We start from the raw sequence: 22,585 nt of genomic DNA, 5'->3' as shown, positions 1-22,585 counted from the left end.
AGAAAGGAGACCTTTGAAGTGGTTACTGTTGACAAAGAAAGAGAGTGCCCCTTGACACCAGCATAAAATCTTTAAAACATCTCAACTCATGAACAGCTTGCACTTAAAAAAACATGTAGAATTAGTTTGGTTAGAAAACCTCTGCACTGTTCATTTATTATTTAATCTTATTTTACTTTGTACAGACAAGCTATCTGGCCTAGTGTGAGGCTTCACACAGCCAATTACCTCAAGGTGTTTAGTTCATTTATTATTTAAAGCATAAATCTTGTACAGGTTGTCCATTGATGACCCTGTGAGGAGTCTATAGTAAATGCCTTTTATCATTGTTGCCTGATTCATGCACATGGGCCTACCTGCTGAGCTAAGTAGGCCAAGGAAACTGAAAGATTTGTATGACACAAGAGATGATACAAATGGCAGTTACTATATTAGAAGGAAGTTGAGTCTTGTCCATTGGATTAATATTAATTATACTTTGTTCTGTTTAAGGGCTTTGTCAGTTCTCAATTATATTCTGTACTGTACACTTTAAAATATGCCTGAGGAGCTACTGGACACTTAATATTTTACATATATAAATAAAATGAAATAGTAAGATGTCATAAATAGGTGCTATCCCAACATATTTGAGAGAGGATCCTTAGAGTGGTAGAAATTCCCTGATTAAAAACAGAGAATAGGTGTGTTTGTGTGTGTGTGTGTTTTCTTCAAACCATTCTTATACTAACTTCTTTGGGGGAAGGGTGTCTAATGCTGTGATTACTGGCAAGATACATTCTGAATGACTTCGAAAGAGACTTGCTCAAGTAATATGCTGATTGCAACTGATGGGTTTATATGCCATTAACAGTGTCTATCCCACACTGAAAGTGCCAGGTATTTAACTTGGGACTGGTACTAATTTCAGAGCTAATACTGAGCTGTTCCACATCAATGCTTTCAGCAGGTGGCTTGAACTGACAGTGTAAAGGAAAAAAGTGTGAGAAAATTACCATTGTACTATAGAATTTCTCTGATTGAATTGACTGATTATACTGTCAAAAGAGCATTGGGAAACTGGCAGTGCTTATGAGGAGGAAAGAAATGACAGGATTCTTTTTAAAAGAGCCTTTCTGTTGATTTTGCACAGTCAAATATTTCAAACTGGTGATAAGGTTTGATGTTAGAGGTTTTAATCCAGTACTTGTGGAATCTCTCTGTTCTCTGATTTATGACTTTTAAAGCTTGTATCCTGTGTAAACAGATCCTGAGGTTTCCCCACAGCTTTCTCTCAACAAAAAAGATTTAAATGATGTATTCTTACATTACACACATGATAAATCCTGCTCCTCACTTTTCTAATATAAAAAAGCATTGTGTTTGGAAAAACTAAAGTGGTAGAAGCACTTTAGGGAGAGGGAACAAAGAAACAATGCTGGGCTATGGGCTTATCAAAAGTAAGAAGCAAATAGTTTCCTCTGTTTTAATTAATTCTTATAAGTATAGAATTAGGGTCCCACTGTCATTAATTTAAATTATGGGTTTGCAATTGAATTCAGTGTGAGCAGGATCAGACTTTATGCAAGGAATTAGCCTTAGGCACCTGTAAAGTAAACTAAGAAACTCATTGCTGATGTTGAAATATTTTGTTCATTGTAAGTTGTTAGGTGTAAAAGCTTTTTTTATTAAAGGTCAAATTTGATTGGACAAATTCTGCTTTCACACTATGCAATCTCTCTGGCTGCTTGTTATGACATTTAGGACAGCTTCTCTAGCTTGTTAAGGGTTCTATACACTTTCTGGTGATATAAAGCAGTACTAAAGTTAGCTTAGGTGACTAGGAGACTATCCCCTCTGCGTAAATGCAAGATCGGGGGATCTAAGGGTTGCTTCAAAGTGCCCCCCAATTCATCCTGCACACAGCTCTATCACATTGGGCAGTCTAGCTCACTGATCTCAAAGGAGGTGCATGATTTCAGTGAGGTATCTGCCCTGTTGTTTTTGGCTTAATAGAAAAATACTGGCATAAGGATCAACATTGTAACTGAGATACAAAGGAAACTGTTTGTTGAGCACCAAATAAAAGGTTGGCTGCATTGAGTTTATGAAAAGTAAAATTTTAAAGTTAAAAGGAATGTACAAAAGAAACTGATATGTTTGGTTCACAGGAATCACAAAAGTCAATTCCAGAGAAACATTAAGCTTTTTGTTTTGGGGGTTGATGTAAGTTAAATGTACCATGGAAAGGATGTATTTCAACATTGTAAGAGGGGATGTAGAATGTGAGGCAGGCGTGGATGTTCAGCCCTAGGTAATGTTTGACACACATTTTAGTTGTTCTCCATGTCTGTGGTTATGGTACCAGAAAAAATGTTTTAGACAGAGTTGAAGTGAAATAGTCTGGGATTTTTTGTTTTGTTTCATTTGAAATACTGATGGGATTAAATAAAAGGTTATGTAAATTAATAGCAATAGAAAGCTTTAACTGTAGAAGAGAAGAACTAATAAAATCTTTGAAAGAAGAGCATGTATGTTTTTGTTGCATCATTTAATGTAGAAGGCTGTAGTTACATTATCATTATTCCAATACAGTGTAACAAACCAGCAGGAAACTGCATTCCATCTGATTTCTATGGTGACTACAGAGAATTTGTTTCATTGCTTACAGAGCAACCAGTTGTAGTTTATGATAGCTGCAGGGCTAATACATAGAGTGATGCAGTTCTACTTGACTTTGAACTGTAACTCTAAAGCAAGTGCAATATAAATACAACATCAGGCAAAGAATATTTTGTAATCTGGAGATTTTATCTGAACTGTAGCTAGAATCTAAAAAATACATATCTTTAAATTGCTCTCCTGTGTCAATCAAGTTATACAATAATTTATCATCTTAGAGTTTAAAACCCTAAACCCATATGGATATATGGGCTTCCACTGAATGCAAGCAGTGATGTTAAAAGAGGGGAAAGAGTATTTTGGTAAATCACATTTATGCAGGAGACTTGTTTGTTTTGAGTTGCTTATTCAATCTTTTTAGTGGTCTGAAAGGGAAAAGCAATTTGCAAAATATGACTAGCCTCATTGGTAAATTCATAAATTTAACTTCCCTTTCTGTATAGCATGATGAGATATATCTTAGTATTTCACAGCTGACAGTGTGAATGGTATAAATTGCCATATTTATAATGTGGAAAAAAAGTTAAAACCATTTAGCATATAACAAATATAAAATAGCCATTGAGTTGTGTACAAGAAAAAGAGGTTAAATTGATTGCTAGTCATTGCTCTGAACATATGTCTAGGTGAAGATTTAAGATCTTATTCTTTTACTAACTGCCTCTCTCTACCCAGAATTAGGTTTTGGCATAATTTAAATTGAAGGCCTGGATGAATTGTACTTTGCTGTCAGTTTAATTTGATGGTGTTTAGTATAGATGATGAAAGTTAAATCAATTTTTACAAAAGGAAATAAAATAGCTAGTGTCAGACTTGATTGAGTTACGATCCCCTAAACTTACAGGTTCACCCAATCCTTGAAATTTTTTTTTACATAAGTCAGTGATAGTGTTGCAAACTTTCTAATTGCACAAAAGTGAACAGCCTTGCCTTGCCCCTGCTCCTTCTCTGAGGCCCCACCTCTGCTCACTCATCCATCTTCCACTTCCTTCATTGCTCACTCTCCCCCACCTCACTCACTTTCACAGGGCTAGGACAGAGGGTTGGAGTGCATGAGGGGGTGGCAGCTCTGGCTGGGCATATGCGTTCTGGGAGTTTAGGATTCAGGAGGAGACTCCAGGCTGGGGCAGGTGGTTGTGGTGTGGGAGAGGGCTCAGGCCTGGGATATAGGGATTGGGGTGCAGGAGGAAGTCTGGTTTGCAGTCTCTGGGAGGAGTTTTGGAGCAACAGGGGGCTTAGGTGGGATGGGGTTCGAGAATGAGGGAGAGGATTTAGGGTGAGAGCTCCTTCTGGGCAGTGCTTACTTAAGGTAGCTTCTGGAAGCAGCCAACATGACCGGCTCCTATGTGGAGGAATCAGGGAACTCTATGAACTTTCTGTGCCCACAGGTGCCATCCCTGCAGCTCCCATTAGTCATGGTTGCTGGCTTCCCTGGCTACATAGCAGCTAGGGGATGCAGGACATGCTGGCCGCTTCTGGGAACAGCATGGATCCAGGGCAGGCAGAGAGCTTGCCTTAGCCATGCTTCACTGCTGACTTGAGTTTTAGAGGCCTAATCAAAATTGCTGGCCAGAGCTGTCAAAGTCCCTTCTTGACCGGACATTCCAGTTGAAAACTGGACAGCTGACAACTGTAGTCACTGATGAACACACTGTCCTACCCTATTTGTTCTGTCCTTACCATATTTTAATTAACTTTCAGTTTGTGAAAGATCCAGGCACTCGATCTCTGATTTGTGATCTCACATGTACGAGCAGTGGAACAGCAGGAATGAGGTTGAGTGGCATTTGTGTAGAAGCAGCAGCAAATCATATAGAGTAGAATAGAAGGTAAAGTTTTTCTTAATGTTTAATTAAAAAAATACTGCTTGAAAAGGTTAACATTTAGGGAAGTTTTTAACCTGCATGCTGAAGTGCATAGCCATTTCACATATGTATTTCACCTATAAGCAAGCATTAACTGAGACTAAAACAATAAATGAAAAAAAGGCAATTCTTATTAATCTCTTCTCATTTGGCTTGTGGAAATCTATGGAATTCCCTGCACTTTTCCTGAGATCCACAGTGCTCCTCTGTTACCACCAATTTAGAGTGGGGATTTTAAGAGGATTTATCTTGGTCTTGATGGGGTCAGACTTTTCAGCAAGCCTTCTCAAGATATTACTTTACTACTCTAGCATCAGACTCCTGCTTCACTGGATTTTAAGCTTTGACTAATGATCAAAGTCAGAGTTGCTATGATGTTTTAAAGATCTACTGAAAACAGTAGGCTTATTTACATTTTGTAGTCTGCAGTGCCCCATGGTTCCTACTGTAGTAAATTTTGCTGTGGTACACAGGATTCCACAGATGAGTAAAAACTGGTAATGGAACAGGGAGAATGAGTAAACTGCAGAATAAGGGGTTAACTGATTTGTGGAGATTAGTTGAGATCTTAGGCTAGGTCTACATTACAAAGAAAAGTCGGAAAAAGATACGCAAATTGTGAACCACAATTTGTGTATCTTTTTCTACTTTTCTTTCATCTACACAGGGCCAAATTTCGGAAAAATCTCCTCTTTCGACACATCCCTTCTTCCTCATACAATGGGGATTACAGGGCTGGTGAAAGAACGCTGGTATCCCAGAAAACCTCTGCCAATTTTTTTCATCTCTCCAGACACTCTTTTCCTTGATTTCACCAGTGCTATGGGGAGTCCGGGTGCTCAGCACAGGCTATACCAGTTTCTTGATTTTTTCCCCCAAATGTCAGAACATGTTGTAAAAATTGTGCATGTTTTAAATACCTATGGAAATTACCATGCAGATATCTCTGATACTGTTCAGAGTTCAAATCAGGGCCATTTGTGTTAGAAAAATCCCAAACCTCTACAATAACTTCAGAGGGATTAGAATACTTGGTAGGCAAGAGGAACGTGTCTTCTCCCCCCCACAACGATGGGAACAAAGGTGATAGATCATCAGAAACCTAAGGTGACAGGTCATCAGAACACACAGACATCTCCTTTCCTTCCAGTCTCTGATGGCCAAACTCACTCCCAAAGCAAAGTCGAAAATGTGTGCCCAGCTACAAGTGTTTACTATTAGATGTCACAAGGCAGGTATCAAACCTTAAATTACTAAAAAAGACTTCTTTATGGAAAATGAAGATGCCTAGGACAATAAACCTGAGTGACTCCAAGCCGAGGTCAAATAAAGACTCAGTAAACTGAGTTGGAAAATCAGTGGCGTAGCAAGGTGTCCTGTAAACCACAACTGTACCAAACTAAGTCTTATCCCAAGACATTTCTGTGAGATAGACACATTCAAATGAATCTTCTTTTGGAGTGTGGGATTCCAATGTTAGAGGTCACATGAAAATAGCTCAGGGTATGTCTACACTACCCCGCTAGTTCGAACTAGCGGGGTAATGTATGCATACCGCACTTGCTAATGAAGCCCGGGATTTGAATTTCCCGGGCTTCATTAGCATAAGCGGGGAGCCGCCATTTTTAAATCCCCGCTGCTTCGAACCCCATGCAGCGCGGCTACAAGGGGCTCGAACTAGGTAGTTCGGACTAGGTGCCTATTCCGAACTACCGTTACTCCTCGTGAAACGAGGTGTACCGGTAGTTCGGAATAGGCACCCTAGTCCGAACTACCTAGTTCGAGCCCCGTGTAGCCGCGCTGCACGGGGTTCGAAGCAGCGGGGATTTAAAAATGGCGGCTGCCCGCTTATGCTAATGAAGCCCGGGAAATTCAAATCCCGGGCTTCATTAGCAAGTGCGGTATGCATACATTACCCTCCTAGTTCGAACTAGGAGGGTAGTGTAGACATACCCTCTGATAACAGAATACCCAGTTTCTATGGTCCAGACCAGAAGATTCACTGCTTCAGAATATTTATTTTGTTTTGTAGTTGAGAAGATAAGTGAGGAGGCACTATGTGTAATGGCGCATAACTGGGTTTTTAAATATAATGACAATTTCAGTTCTTTTCCTACTAGACAAAAAATTATTTGTTTTCTTCCCTGGATTTTTCACATTATAATTAAAAAAAACCTACAGAATTTTTGTATAAAAATTCAAACATTTTTAAATTCAAGAGGAGAAATTGTATTTAAAGTCACCACCAACAATGTTCTTTTTCTTTTCCAGAACTGAAAGTCTATGCCTTTTGTTTTTCTTTTCAAGTATCTCTAAAAATTGCTTACAAGCCAGGATGCTGCACACAGGGTCTCAGTCTGTAGTCACTTCCTAAGCCACGTTCTGCACCCCTGAAAAAAAAGGTTCTATAATGGAATGGCTGACAGAATGTTAACTAGAATAATGTGAATGCTACCATAACTCTGATGATAAATGGCATATATTTTAAAAGTTAAAATGATCATAGCCTTAAAATCAAACACATCTGGGAAATATTAATGGTATATGAACTGCCCTATGTGGATCTGAATTATGAACAGTACAGAGATGGAAAGAGATAAATTGCATAATAAATCACTTTACTTATTGTATTGTTTACTTAAAAAACATATATACTTTGTTTATATAGCATTTCAGCTGTTTGGAAAAAAGATGAATAATTCTGGATTCAAATTTATTCCGAAGAATGAATATTTAGTACTCTGTGGAGTCACACTGACTTTAAAAATAATTACAGTATATCGGGTTTTTTTAACAACAATAGTGCTTATAGACCATCAAGTTTATATATTTTTAGCACGTCTTTATCTCTGATCACCTTTAGATTTTGTGCCATCTGGATGTATAAAAGTCAGGTGTTTTTCCACACTTCTTTCAAATTTTGAAGAAATGACATACATAAGAACAATCTTATGTATAAATGGGCTAATTAACAGAAAATGTTTCATAGTGTTTTCATTATTTGCTTGATTGTAGAAATATTACACATATTTCAGATGTTATATTTGTAGTGGCACTGTGCAAAATGCTATGACTAACTATACAGAATTAAGTGAGCTTGCTGATCCATCTGATTTGTAAGACTGGATTTTTGGACACACCTTCTAAAATACTTCACAGAGTTATTTAATAACAATAAATTGTCAGACAAATTCTCAGGTGCACCAGAGCAATGTGTGAGGAGGGGAAGTGAAGGGCATGTGCTCTCTGTTACCATTCTGCCCCTGTGATCGTTGGGGTTCCTTAAGGTCTTTGGGCTGTCCTATCTTGTTCAAAATTGCAAGCTGTCCCTTCCTATCTCTCCCTAGACTTTTGGTCCCTTTTCCCTCTTCTCCTGTGGACAGTTTTGTCCCATTTCTGATTCCTGTCCACTGGCAACTCCTGGTTGTTGGCATCTCCAGCAGGTAGTTCCTGTTTCCAGTCATCATTTTACAGAATGCCTCTGAGAGGCTGGTAGGCTGGCTCCTCCTCCTTGCATCCAGCTTGCTTTACAGATGGCAAGCTCTTCTTTGGCATGAAGTGCCTGGCCATCTGTAAGAGCAACTGGAAGCAAAGAAAAGCAGACAACAGATAACCTGCCAGTTGTCTATGGACCAGAATCAAATGATGTATAGACCACAGTTTGGGAACCACTGATGTAGACAGAAATATGTAGCAGGTATCCTATAAACTCTTCCACATTTTGTTACAAGAATGTGTTGTACAAGGAATTCAGGTTTGGTAACCAGAAGTTATATAACTTTTTTACATTGATATTTCAAAATCTCAAAGGCAGTTCACAGGGTGAGATACATACATTTCTTGGCCTGAATACCATTGGCCTGCAGTACTTGAAACTCCACCTGAAGTTATTGTGAGTAGGAAGTGTGAAATGACTGTAGGATGAACTTCAAATCTGCTACTCCTTCATCCCATCCTGAAAAAAAAAATTAATCATGAGCTCCAATTGTGCCACATTCGTATGCCCCAGAATATTTTCAGTTGTCATTTTGCTAGTCTTGGAGCAAAAACAAAATATTAGAAAAAATGAAAACTGAGAAAGAATGTTAAAATTGTGGGCGCTTTATTCTTAAAAATTCCTTTATCTTTTATCTTCTTTTTATAATCATGTAATTTTTATTTTTAAAAGCTTTGAAATAGGGAGATGTTCATATCTTTTCTTTATCAAAATTTTGCATGTTGTGAGAGAATTTGTTTGCCCTTACGAAAATATAACTAGCAGTAGCTATTTTATTTTTTTAAACACATTTTTGGAAGGGTAATTTTACTTCAGTTATATAAAATGAAGAATTAACAAATCCATAGCAATCTCTCAGTACTCAGCATTCCTTGAAAAATTGCAGTGGAAAGCACTGACATCCATCTTTGAATTTTATGTTAATGTAAACACAATAAGAGTAACAAATTAACACGTAATAAATTATTAAAAAAAAACAAGAAAAAGAAATAACCTCAGAAAGGAAAAAAAAGAATAAAACTAAAGAAAAGAATTTTAAAAGGCATAGAAAATTAGACAAATGTAATGTTAACTAGGCTTAAATTCTGTGAAGGACTTTGTCCATAGAGTGTTACCTATTGTGTTATAGTAAGACAGACAGTGGGGCAATATTCCTATCTAGCACTATGAATTTTTTATCTGGTATCCAAAGAATTAGAAGGTCACAATCACCAAAGGAAGGAATATCTCACATGATATACTTTCCAACTGTAAAGGGAGAAGGAATTAATAGTCTTATAAAAGTTTAGTTGCAGTTAATATAACATGAAAACTATCAAAGGTTGAATCTCTTGAGAGATATCAGTGATTAAAAAAATGTTTTTCAACCTTGTGGACCCCTAAAAAATTCGAAATGGAGGTGTGACCCCTTTGGAAATCTTAGCCATAGTCTGCAGATTCCCAGAGTTGAGGAGACCACGGGTTGAAAGCCACTGATTTAGAACAACTGTATCTTGCCAAGTCTTATTTCATTCACAGTTTGAGAGATCAATTTGAAATTTCCAAAAAAGCAGACGCGTTCCTTGGATGCCGCAAAGCTCTACAGTCTAGACATAGCCTATATTCTTTATTTCTGGTAATCTCATCCTCTCACACACATTCATCTTCTAGCACCTCTATGTTCACAAGTAACATGTCTACCTCTCTACCCACAATCTCTCTCCTACTGTCAAATATAAAATCTTGGCCTGTGTCCCTGACATTTCCTCTTGGATGTCTAGCTATTAAGAGCTTCTAATATGCCCTCTGCCTAACCTTCCTTGATCACTGTGAACATTTCTGCCATCCTGTTTGTCATTCAGGTCTGTAGCCTGGGTGTCATCTTTAACTCAGACTTGTCTCTCATATCCAAGCTATGTCTAACTCTTGTTAATTCTTTCTGCATAACATCTCCAAGATGTGGTCTTTCTAATCCATTCATGGAACTAAAACTCTTGACGAGCTTTCATTAGCTTGTGTGTCTATTACTGCAAGATCTTTCTATGTGGCCTGTGCAAATGGAGGTGCTGCAAAGAACATTTTTCTAACCCATTACTTTGACCAAAACATTCCTTTCATTGCTTTAATACACTGGCTTTTCCTTCTTTATTGTATACAATGTACATCATAAGCTGCATGTCTTCACTTTCAGGGCCCTTCATGGTCTGTGCCCATTCTACCTATCATCTCTGATCTGCTAATGAGATGTTGACTCTTGTCTACAACTGCCTCCAGCAAGTGTCACATTTTCAGAACACCTTTGTGCTTTCTGTCATACTGCTCCTTATATTTGGGAGAAGCTCCCCACAGATGCCTTCAAAACCCTGGTTAAATCACTCTTGTGCCATGGTGCCTACAAAAAGCTTGACAATGGTCCTCTCAGGAACTCAGCTAGCTCCAGGCATGGTTGCCTAGCAACACAGTGAACCTAGTAAAGCCTCTGGAAGTAACAATGTTCCCTGTTTGATGAAGGGTTAGTAGATCCCTATTTAAGCCTGGTAGCAACAGTAGCATAGTTACTGCTTAGTGTGTTCTACCACTGCAGTTGTAACAGACCTACTTTCTGTTCAGCCCTTATTCCTCCCCTTGTCTTCTTGATTCCAGTTTCTGAACCCCTGATTCCTAACTTTGATAATGACTCTAGTTCTGCCCTCTGATTCCGTTCTGTTTTTTGATTCTTGGCTCTGACCATTGTCTTGCCTGTAGACCCCAGCTCCAGCACAGCTTTCTGATTCTCTGACCATGAGGGCAGACTTCCACTCTGGCCACTAGGTCACATTGGCTACACACACTTGGTGTGTGACAGGTTAGGCTGCCAATGCCCATCTGGCTACTAATATTGTCTCATTATTTCTTTATACTCCCTGTTGCTCTTTCTGTAGCCATCTGTTTTTGCTTGTCATTCAGATTGTAAACACTTCAGGGCAGAGTCTGTTCTTTTGTTGTCCGTTTGTACAATGTTTTAACAAAATGGGGGTCCTGGTCCATGAATAGAGCTTCTAGGTGCAATGGTAATACATAATAAACTAAATCTAGGGACTTACCAAATTCATGGTTGGTCCATTCTCACAGTCATAGGACTTTAAAAATCATACATCTCATGTTAAATATTTAAATCTGAAATATCAGTTTTGTTATTGTAGGGTTCTGACTCAAACAGGGAGGAGTCACAAAGCTATTGTAGAAGGGTAGTGGTATTGCCAGTCTTACTTCTGTGCTGCTGCTGGCAGAAGTGCTAACTTCAGAGTGGGGCAGTTGGATAGTGGCAGCTGCTGGCCAGAAGCTCAGCTCTGAAGGCAGAGCCATGACCATGAGCAATTCAGAAATAAGGATTGGATGGTATGGTATTGCTACTCTTATTTCTGTGCAGTTGCCTTCAGAGTTGGGCCCTCAGTCAGCAGCCACCATTGCCAGCAACCCAGCTCTAAAGGTGGCACTGAAGTAACAGTGGCATGGTATGATATTGCTGCCCTTACTTCTGTGCTACTAGTGGGATGCTACCATCAGTTCTGGGTGCCTGGCCAGCAGCTGCTATTCTCTGACCTCCCAGCTCTGAAGTAGCACAGAAGTAAGTAGCAATACTGTGACTGGGGCAGCCCGAGACGAGCTGCCGGCAACTGGAGCCCTAGGTGGACTGAGCGATCAGCACCGCCGCATCCAAAGCCCTCAATGGTGGTGTGTCATCATTGGGTGCCCTGTTTAACATGGCGCCCTAGGCGACTGCCAAGTCTGCCTGTACGCATGGGCCGCCCCAGACTGTTACCCCATACAATATCCTTGTGACCCTCACAATGCTCTTTTATGTCAGGTCTTATAGTTCGAGAACTGCTACTCGCTCTCTTCTAAAATTTGTATATGTAAATATAAACAGAAGCCAGATTTCAGAGGGGAGACCTTTTTGCAGACCATGTTGCAGTTTTTATGGCCATGAATTTGGTGGGAGCCTAATTTTTTATATATATGTAAAATTAGACTTAACGTAGGCTCCAGTCCAGAAAAGCACTTAAGCTCATGGATAATTTTAAACATGATTAGTTCCATTGACTTCATTGACACCACTCTTGAGCTTCTAGTTTTAAATATGCTTGAGCATACTACTGAATCTGGCTCATAGTGCATACATTTGATATCATGTAGGCCAGAAGGAATGGTGTAATTCATTCATGTTTTTTATTTTTGTAGAATTACGTCATAGCACATTGTCTCCACAACATTCACGTTAAATTATTGTTAACAGTGTTGCAACAAACACCAAATGAAGTCATGATGCTTGGTTATTTTTTCAAGTTTTAGGACCCCTTTAAGTTTTATTGCTTTTTTAAAAAATTAATATTACACAGTATTCTATATTTTAGGCCTCTGGATAACCTGTCTTTAGGTGGCTCTCTCCCCTTTTACAGTTGTAAATCTTCACAGAGATAATATGTAATAAATCATAAAAAGCCTACATTCCTTTTTATGCAATTCCACATACTGTAAAATATCTGCACATCAGCTGCATCCAGCACACACAAAAACTGTCTAAAAAAGGGGCCAAAAATTTTATTTTGAACTGAGTTTTTTTACGTTTGACATATATCCTTTCTCTAACTTTGTAATATGAAGGTTTTGTATATTACTGTTGAAAGGACAATTCTGAATTCTACTCCTGATTTACTGTGGAATTTCCATTGTTGTCATGGAAATTATGTAAGAATGGACACTATGCCATCCTAAATCAGTGAAATATATTTAAAAGGCAACATGTTCAAAATATTGCTTCTGTGGGTGTGTGTCTCTGGAATACACATACTGTTTGCATATTTTCATTTATATGTACTGATGAGAATGAATGTGCTCATATGGGCTTCATTTAAGGACCAAAATCCATGAAAAGACTATCTCTGAGTCTTGTGGGCTGTGAATCAAGACCTGCATGCATAAATCATTTGTTTGTAGTGACAACTGAGTCTAGCACCAGTAAATTATCATAGAAATGTATGGTGGAATGGACCTCAGAAGGTCATCAAGTCCAGAACCATTGCTTTGAAGCGGGACTAACGTAAGCGTTGGCCCTCCCTAATGGGTTTGTTAAGTCTGTTGTTAAAAACCTCCAATGATGGGGGTTCCACAATCTCCACTGGATGCATATTCCAGAACTAAACTCCCCCCCCCCCCCCCAAAACAAAACAAAACAAAACAAAACAAAAAACTAACCTCTCCTCTTTTGCTGTATATTCTAAGCCTATTATAACTGGTCTTCCCTTCAGTACAGGCAGTCCCCGGGTTACATCAATCCGACTTATGTCGGATCCCTAGTTACAAACGGGGGGGGGGGGAGAGAGGCGCAGCTAGTTCGGGGTGCCTCCCCCACTGTCGCCGCCTCCGGCGGCGCGGGGGGTGCTTCCCCCCAGCAGACCAGGGAGATGCGGAGCTAGCGTCCCTCCCCCAGCTGACCAGAGAGACGCGGAGCGGCTTTTCTCGCCGCGGAGGATGCGGGTCTACTGGGGGGAACCAGACACCAGCCAAAAGGGGGCACCCCAGAGCGGAAAAATTAATTTCTTAGGGAACAGCAGGAGCAGCAGGCAGTGAGACCCATTGTGTTACAGTCCCCACCTTGGGAGCAACAGCTCTTTTCCTCTTCAGCACTAAAGCTACAAGTATCTTGTTAGCGTCACGTGAAATTAACCAGTCCCTTCCAGCCTGGCAGAGGTGAAGCTGAAAAATTACCCAGTGGTGTGGGTGGGCAAGAATGGGGAGGAGCAGGACAGAAGGAAAGAGGGGATAAGCCCCAACCACACACCCTGGCTGGAGTGGAGCAGGGTAAGCCCCGAGGGGATGGGTCTGGTTGCAAAGTGGGTGAGTGGACAATGAGGACCCACCTGTGGCTAAACTCCAGTTCCCAACACAGAATTTTTCTTTAAAATTAAACCTGTGGATAAATTCACACACACACTTCACAGGAAGGGATTTCCATTTTCTGTTCAGCAGAATACAACAACAGCTTTGATTGTATCAATATTTCACTGTGCTCTCCAATGACTATTGATTACACTTAATACCCATTTCACTGAACCATCTGTAGCAAATTCTATTTGGAACAATAATATGCATTGAATAAACTTTTTTAGTTATAAAAAACAAAGATTCTGACTATTAAATGAATAACTGGGATCTTTCAGGTACCCCAAAAGGAAGATTTGGATATAGCATGAAACACTGAAACTTATGATCGATTTTTAATTAAAATATCAACAAAAAAAACCTTCATATCAAAACAGTTTGTGTTTTTCTTAGAATAAGGAAGTTGTATGAGAATCAGGGTCTTGTCCACCTAACTCCAGCTCCCCGTCCCCCCCAAAAATATGTACCAGTTCCGACTTACATACAAATTCAACTTAAGAACAAACCTACAGTCCCTATCTTGTACGTAATCCGGGGACTGCCTGTATTAACAGAAAACGAACATCTCTTAATAATTGAAGACCTTTATTAGGTCTCCTCTAAGCTTCTTTTCTCAAGACTAAATATACCCATTTTTAACCTTTGCTCACAGATCAGTTTTTCTAAATGTTCATAATTTTTCTTATACCCAGAATTGGACACAGTATTTCAGGTGAGGTTTTGCCAGTACGAAGCTGATTGGGACAGTTACTTTCTTTGTGTGATATATGACACTTTTGTTAATAAAACCCAGAATGCTATCCCTTTTTGGAGCTGCATTGGACTGTTGATTCTTATTAAATATGTGAGCCATTATAATGCCCCCTATCCTTTTTAGCACTACTGTTGCCAGCTAGAACTCATTTTATAGCTGTATATAAGAATTTTCCTTCCTAAGTGAAGTACTTAGCACTTCTCTTTATTGCATTTCATTTTGAGGATTTCAGACCAATTCTTCCGTTTATAAAGGTCCTTTAAATTCTAATCCTGTCCTTCAGAGTGCTTGCAACTCCTTCCATCTTTTTAGACACAGATTTTGTAAGCATACTCTCTGCTCCATTATCCATAGTATTAATGGAAACATTGAATAGCGTGTGGATTCAAGATTCACTCCTGCAGGAAGCTATTAGTTATGCCCTTTAAGTTTGGGAGAGAACCATTGATAACTATTTTTTTTTGTCAACCTGTTGTGTACTTTATATATTCTGTGTGCCCAATAAAGCATTTATACAAGCAGAGAGTGCTCTGAAAATTTGGAAAAAATTCCTGCTACCTCCACTGTTTATATTATTGGTGCAAACTTATTTATGTGTGATTATTTTTCAAAATTTAAACAATTAAGTTCTTATAACATTTAAATATTCTAATATACATAGTTAATTTCTGATTTAAATTAAGAAACACAACTCCTCTATACTGGGTGTTATTTTATATGTATATATGTAATGAGTATGAAATGTTCTATAATAAGGCTGTCTAAATTAGTCAGAAAAATGTTTAGTAGCCAGCTGTTTTTATTGTATTTTGATCGTCAGTGTGTTTAAATCGTCAGTTTTTAATTAGGACATGGTCATCTCCTAATTTTACAGACGGGAAGAAATTGTATAAACCTATGTTCTTATTGTGAACTTTGTATACAATATTTCTTCAGCCTCTAATATTGTGTGAAGCACAGGAACTGCTTGGATTAATTGAATATGGATCAAAGAACAGAATCCAAACAGCCTACCTGAGCTCCTGCTGCTGTCATTTCTGATGCCTGAAAAGCTGTTGCCTCCACATGTTCTGCTTCCAGTGCCAACATATGCTCCTAGGAGATGGGATAAGGGCATACCTTGATATTTCTCATCTTGATATGCATAGAAGCAATCTCAGTTCCTTCACCCATCCCTCAAAAATTGTTAGGAGAAGACATATTCCATCAGCTATTCTGTGGTAGTAAGTATTTCCAGGGATCTTCTAGAAGTAAAAAAGACAATGTTAAATAAGATCCTGCACTTCTCCACGGTCCTTTTCAAGAGGGATGTAATGTAATTAAAATACTATTAGATTAATTTTCTATTTATTGACAAAACAAAAATATAATGAAAAGAGGTGGATAGAGAGAAACCATGGCCAATAATATAAAACAAGCCTGATAGTGCTTATTACATGAGCTAAAAATGTGGTGAATAATAAAGTAATAATCTGATCATGTAATATTGTCAGCAATAGTGAGACATACTCTAATAGTTCCAGGTATTTAAACTTCTGCAGTTGCCTGTACAGATTTGATAACTGCATTCCTAACTGCCAGTTAGTCTATCTGGAGAAATATGTTTTTGCAGGTGCAAAAGGAAACCTGTGTGTTTCTGTGGAAATACTTGTTGCATTTGCGTGTGAAATTTTGCCCTGTTGCAAAGTAAAAATAATGTCTCTACATAAGGGTTATGACAAATCCTTTGTCTTTTTACGTTTCATTTCAGTAAAGGATAATTTCACACACATCTTTTGAAGACTTTTATAAAGGAAGGATTCTGGATATTGTCAAAACTAAATTTAAATCATCCATCTTTCTATTACTTGCATATAGATTGCAGGTATTCCAAATAAGTCTTTTATATGCTCAATGTTGATTTTATGACTAGCGGCTGAATTTCATCCCTTGATGTTTGAAGAAAATGTAACATTTTTAAATTATTAAAAACAGAATAGTATCCAAGGTTTAGATAGAAGTTCATGTTTTCCCAGCATTGTTAGCTCAAGATATAACTCAAGTTTTCACATACCTCAAGTCCTATCTGCTTCCAGCCATCTAACTCAAGTTTAGTAGAGCTTTTCTATATGAGCTAGCTGGCCTAAGCAAGTCAGGTGGTTTGAAGCTCAAGTGCTTCTGGTGCTTAGAGCCAGTAATGCACTGGGGATACATCATCTCCAGTCATCAGCTGCTAATTAATTTGCTCTGTGATGCTAATCAGACCACTCTGTGTTTATAGCATGGCCACTCTCCCTGGAAATAGGCTAACTTGAGTTCACTAATTGGAGTATATTTACTTAAGTTAACTGTTTTGGTGGTGTAGGTAAGCTCAGTTTAAACAACCAGAACACTAGATTGACTACTATATTGTAGCCACTAACTCAGTTCTTTTACCACTGATTTTGGAGCACCTGTGTTTAAAGAACAGCACAAGCAGTCAGGTTGGTTGTAATTTGGAAAGGTACAGAATTTCTTCCCAGTGCTTGAAAATATTCTTGTTTATCATTCTGAATTAGTGCACAATTTAGTAATCAAAAGAGACTGATGGTTCTGGATGGTTCTTTGACTCATTTTTGCATCTTGGAAGCCTTCTCCTTTTTTATGGCTACATCACTTGCCATCTTGTATTATCTCAGGTTAAATAATATACTTCACTACAGTCTGTTTTATAGAAGACTTTAAATACAGTGGATGGTTTTGATTTTCTGGGAAATATGCATATGCACTGTGACAAAGAATACAAAAGCAGAACTCCCCCCACCCCATACACAAGAATGCAGCTGTTTATTATAGCTGATGAAGAATTAAATAACTTTTTTGGACCATCTGTGATGCTTACTCATTTGGCCTTCTGCTTTTTATTGTCATTAAATGTAGCTTTTGAATTAGTGGTGCATTTGAGCTCTGAAATTATCACTACTAATCATATATTGTGAAAGAATGAAGAATATACTATTCAAAGAATCACTAAGTATTGTTTGATTTTATAGTTGCTATATTCTGTGTTTGAGAGTCGTGCTACCACTGTCTGACTGTGAAAAAAATTATTGGGAGCCAGATCACAACTAGTCCTGGTGGGTGCCTGATGTGATGGAGAGGAAAAACTTCTTGTTTCCTTTACCAGTGTGGCTGCAGGCAGCCCATGTGCAGGTCCAGACCCACAGCCCAAGAACATAGGAGAATCCAACCACAGAGGTGACATTAGGGACCCAAAATGTGACTTATCTGTGCTGAGTTGCATCTGTGAATGGGCAGCTCAAGCTATATCCTGTAAAGGCTGTGCGTATTGTATGTATTTCAACACAATGCCTGTGGGAGAGGTGCACCTTCAAACCTGTTCACTGGGGTGTAAATTAAAAGCCACAGTAAATATCCATGAGATTTAGCCAGCATAGCTGGGAATGCTGTGCTGCCTTCAGAGCTGAAACAAGCTTCCTTGATGATATGTGTTTGTAGGGACACCTGCATTTGTTTTTTCAAAAAAGAAGGGAAATCAGCAGGAAGGAAAATGGTGTAAAGGAGACTAGTTGTCTAATAAGTGAGTTTGCATCTCGTGGAGGGTAGAACACTTGAGATGATCCACAGGAAGTTGTTCTTCTGCTTTGGGTATGGGCTGTTGAAGTATTTAGGAGAGGCACTAATGAACAGTTTGCTAGACGGAGAGAGGAGGCCAACATTAGGAATGAAATTAGAGACAAATAATGGAGCGATACCATGCTTTTATTTCAAAATGAAATCCCCAGGGTTATGGTCTCTGCTCTAGCACCCTTAAAATCATTGGAGTGCTCGATTAATTAAGCTTTTCTATGTTTGTCACAAACTACTAGGGGGAAGAAATCTAACTGAACTCAAGCCCTAATGAGAATTGCCTGGATCTCTGTTACAGTATTTGTAGTGAGAGTGTAATTCAGGAAGCCGAAAAAGGAGATAGCTGATTTCAGTGACAGAATGAGTTGAGATGGGAAAACATATATTAAAACATGAAATCTTGGATCATGAAAATTTAAGATTTTAAAATATTCTTAATTGTGATGATCTGTGCTATTAAGAAAAGATGTGTGTATTCTGTCTCTGCATCTAGCTACTTCAGCAGTTCCTGGCATGAAGATCTGTCATATTGCATATCTTGAAGTATTTATTGACAGAACATGAATAAGGCTTTCAATTTGAGATCTACATGGCCAGAGGAAATTGGTTATGGCTGGGACATCCATGTGTTATGCCAGTCCACAGATGCATTTTTGACATCTAATAGCTGTTGCCACCAAGCGTAAGCAAGCTAGAGTAACTCTCATGGGTAACTCTCATGGTTTTCTCATATGGTAAAGGGTAACTGACCCTTCACAGAATAGCTCTCAAATTAGAGCAGTGAAAGATGAACTTTATATCGCTTTTGTGGTCATGTCCCTGATCTGAGCTCTTACACTTAACCTGCTGGGAGTATGATTCTGCTATTGTCCTGAGTTAGTAGAATTAACAAAAATGTAAAAAACTAATGTAAAAAGATTGGCTCAGGATTTGGCCATAAGTAAACATTATTATTAAATATGAAAATTATCCGTTTGAAATTTTAAAAAAATTACATAAAATAATTGAGAATTATCTATTTGTTAGGTGTATCCAACATCCTTAACGGATGTCACAAATCCATATGATATCCCCTCAAGTTGGATTTAGCATTTGCATCTCTGACTTAGCTCAGAGATGTGCAAAAACTTGCTAAAGTAGACATATCCCAATTGGTGGCACATCTAAGCAGCCTTACAAGCATAAATTATTATAGCCAAGGTCAGTGGTAATTTCCTCTATCATTCACTTGTTTCTAACTGGAGTATGCACAGATCTCCTGGGTTTGACGTCTGTTATCCAATTATTATTGTTTAATTCAGGGAATGTAATACATTTAATCATGAAAACAAACATTCATAAGAAAACATCGGCTGGGACAGTGTGAAATGCAATTCATGCTGTTTTGCAAGTTTATCTAAACTGTGCAGAGATTAATATCTAAGATCTGCATCTAGGCTGTCCCTGGGGATGTGTGGGGCTCAGGGTAGTTTCTCCCTTTCCCCTAGGCCTCACCACTTTTTGCATCTTGCTGCCTTGCTCTGCTCCTTCTCAGCCCCATTGCACTTTTCCCCCAGTTCCCATCTCTGAGCAACAAAAATGGGGATTAGTGAGGGTGGTGGTGGTGCTGGCATCAGGGGTCATTCTCTAACCCCTGCACTCACCACGATGGTGGAAAACAAAGCGATCCTGCACCTGCTCACTTCACTCCTACAACCCATCTCCAAGCCCATCACTCAAGAGAGTGGAGTGGGCTGGGGCTGCGGCTGGGTTGATCCACTTCCCACCACTGCAGTGAAGTGGAGCAATGTGGTTGAGACATGACAGAGTGGAGCAGGCTGAGGCTGGATTGCTCCACTTCCCTCAGCTCCCACCACTTCTGGTGAGTGTGGGCAGCTGCCTGGAATCATCCAAGGGGCAAGATGGCTCCAAACATCATGGTCTTAGTGATTTGTGTGCCCTGAAATTACATGTATCCATATGATTAATTTCTGTCTTAAACTGGGTAGAGATTTGGGGCCATCTGCTCTCAATTATACTTAAATCTACTTTTGGCTGCAGCTCATTTCAGAATGTGGCATACTTCTGTCAGAGTTGGAGCAGATCTGCTCTACAGGGAAAAGTCAATCTAAGTTATGCATTTTGAGAAGCATTAGTAATGTAACTCAAATCCCCATAGTTTAGATCTACTTACCACAGAGTCCATACTGCCCAGGGTTGACAGAAGAAACTCTCCCAGTCACTCTTTTTTCTCATCTCCTTCTGACAGAGTACCAGAGTTGATGGAAGAGTGTTTGGTAGTTGATTTAGGAGGTCCACTCTTCAGCTGAGCCACTAAATCAAACCCCGGTGGATTAATCACCATAGCATCAATCTACCCCATACTGGAGACATACCCTTAGGAATGAACAAATGCCCTGATATAGCATGGAGGTGTTGATGGAGGTAAGGCACAAAATTAAGATCTTGACTGCTTGCGATCACAAAGTTCATTGGCACTTTTCCTAACACTGTGAAAGAAATGGTAGCTTTGCCTAATTCCAGTCAGGGCAATTACATTCCAAAAACCTTTAAGTACCATGCTGCTTCAATTGCATGGTAGTCTTCTCTTCCTGTCTTATGTTACTGCTGTGCACAGCTCCCACGTTCCACCCCTAACAGACAAATTTTCAGGAAGGGATGAAATTATTTCTAGGTCACTAGTGTGCAACTGTTTCACCCTGAAGGCTAAACATGTCATTTCAGAAAAGGTCAAGAGGACACAGTCAGTACTTTGGTATACATTCTCAGTCCTGTTCTGCTCCCTTGCATTGTTCAGTTTGAGCAAATGGAGCAGCAAACATTCGGAAATGGCCTGTTGGGCATTCCAGCAGCATGGAGAAGTTACAAGCTAGTGTAGCTAGCTCTTACCTATCTTAACTGTTTCCTGTGATGTGTGTTAGGGGGAAGAAGAGGGACTGGTTGGAATGCAGCATGGGTTTCAGCTATCCTCAGTGGTCTTATAGTCACCTGGGTACCAGATCCAGTATCCAGGCTGCACTAACCAATCGGTTGTCAGATTTTCCTGCTTTTACCTTTTTTTGGGCTGCTGTGTGGGGAGGTGGAGGGTAGATCCCTCCTGGGTGGGTGCCCCCTCCCCCTCTCCCTGAGATTTGATCAGAACCAGTCAAGCTCTTATCCTGATCTTCTGGAGAGTCCCACAAACTGGCAAGGAGGTAGGCAGTGGAGTAACCAGAACTGTTACTCTCCTCTTTTCCCTATGATGCAACAAAGAAAGGACAACATCTTCTCAGACACTCCTTTCTCATATGAGCATTTGTTCAGTGGCAGCAGAAAAAGCAGCAAGAGGCAGTGTCCCAATAGCAGGGAGGCTGATTCTGACCATTGGATTATAAAAGAGCATTATTAAGGCAGTGTATTTTTAGTGCAGGATATACACATGTTCTTCTTAACACAGGTGTCCTTTTGACCAAAATTTCAACCCAGAATGGCTGGTGCTGGGGGGAGTTGGCTCAAAAGCATTGTCTCTGCAGGGGTGGGGATGGGGAGGCAGAGGTGTAGCTGGGGGGGACCAGGCGTGAACCAGGAATCAGTAGTCCTGGATTGCGCCCAGTGCTAGATGCTGCACCTCTGCTTTTTAAATGTATTAAGAGACACCAAGCTCTGCAGTTTCCCCCCTTATTGACTAATCAAGTAGTCAATGGAAATTCCATTGATTACTCGATTAGCTGATTAAGCGCAATTTAACATCCCTAGATGCAACCCCATGCTCTGGCCATCCTTAAACCTCCAACTGCAAGAAGATGGGTGTAAGTTCTGTTCATTCCCTTTGAAGCTTCTGGCACTAGCCACTGTTGGAAAACAGATGCCAGAGTAGATGAATTATTGGTTTGAGCCATTGTGCTTAGGCTATTTAGTGTATGAAGAAAGTTTAGGATACAATTAGTGCATGGAAAATACTGCATTTCTCCTACTCATTTAGGCTTCCCGGGATTTTGTAGTGTTTTCACTCAGCCTGTGTATGTTGGGCAGTAATGAGAGGACCCTGTTACTATCACTATCACAACTAGACACCCATGCAGCATATAATCATATTCAGGCCACAGAAAGTGGTGCCAGCAGTGCTTTCTGCTACAGGATAGGATAGGGGAGGACTTGAGCATGAGTGGGAATCACAGCCATGTTCCCATAGCCTCATCCAATAATAAGTCCCAGCAGTCTAGCAGAGTGGGGAATATTGCTTGCACATGTTTGAAGTGGTAGTAAGTGTAACTGCTCCTGAGCATCCAGCAGAGACATGCATTATACAGGCATGATGCC

At 39.5% G+C, this 22,585-nt stretch overlaps 1 protein-coding gene and 1 long non-coding RNA gene across 7 annotated transcripts in view; one reads left to right on the top strand and one right to left on the bottom strand.

Moving 5' to 3' along the window:
* The window catches only part of NPAS3 (neuronal PAS domain protein 3), an 888,952-nt gene that overhangs the window by 200,357 nt on the left and 666,010 nt on the right, over positions 1-22,585 (top strand). The window lies entirely within an intron of this gene.
* On the bottom strand, positions 6,780-16,844 carry LOC142829115 (uncharacterized). The gene is made up of 4 exons (XR_012903405.1): positions 16,731-16,844; positions 15,692-15,921; positions 8,362-8,481; positions 6,780-6,916 (listed from the first exon to the last, which is right to left on the bottom strand). It is a non-coding gene; the product is annotated as an uncharacterized LOC142829115 (long non-coding RNA).

The sequence above is a fragment of the Pelodiscus sinensis genome, chromosome 4 (genome assembly GCF_049634645.1).
Source record: "Pelodiscus sinensis isolate JC-2024 chromosome 4, ASM4963464v1, whole genome shotgun sequence".
In the NCBI taxonomy this organism is placed as follows: domain Eukaryota; kingdom Metazoa; phylum Chordata; order Testudines; family Trionychidae; genus Pelodiscus; species Pelodiscus sinensis.
The sequence above is the reverse complement of the archived record's forward strand: the minus strand, read 5'-3'. Positions and strand labels throughout refer to the sequence as shown.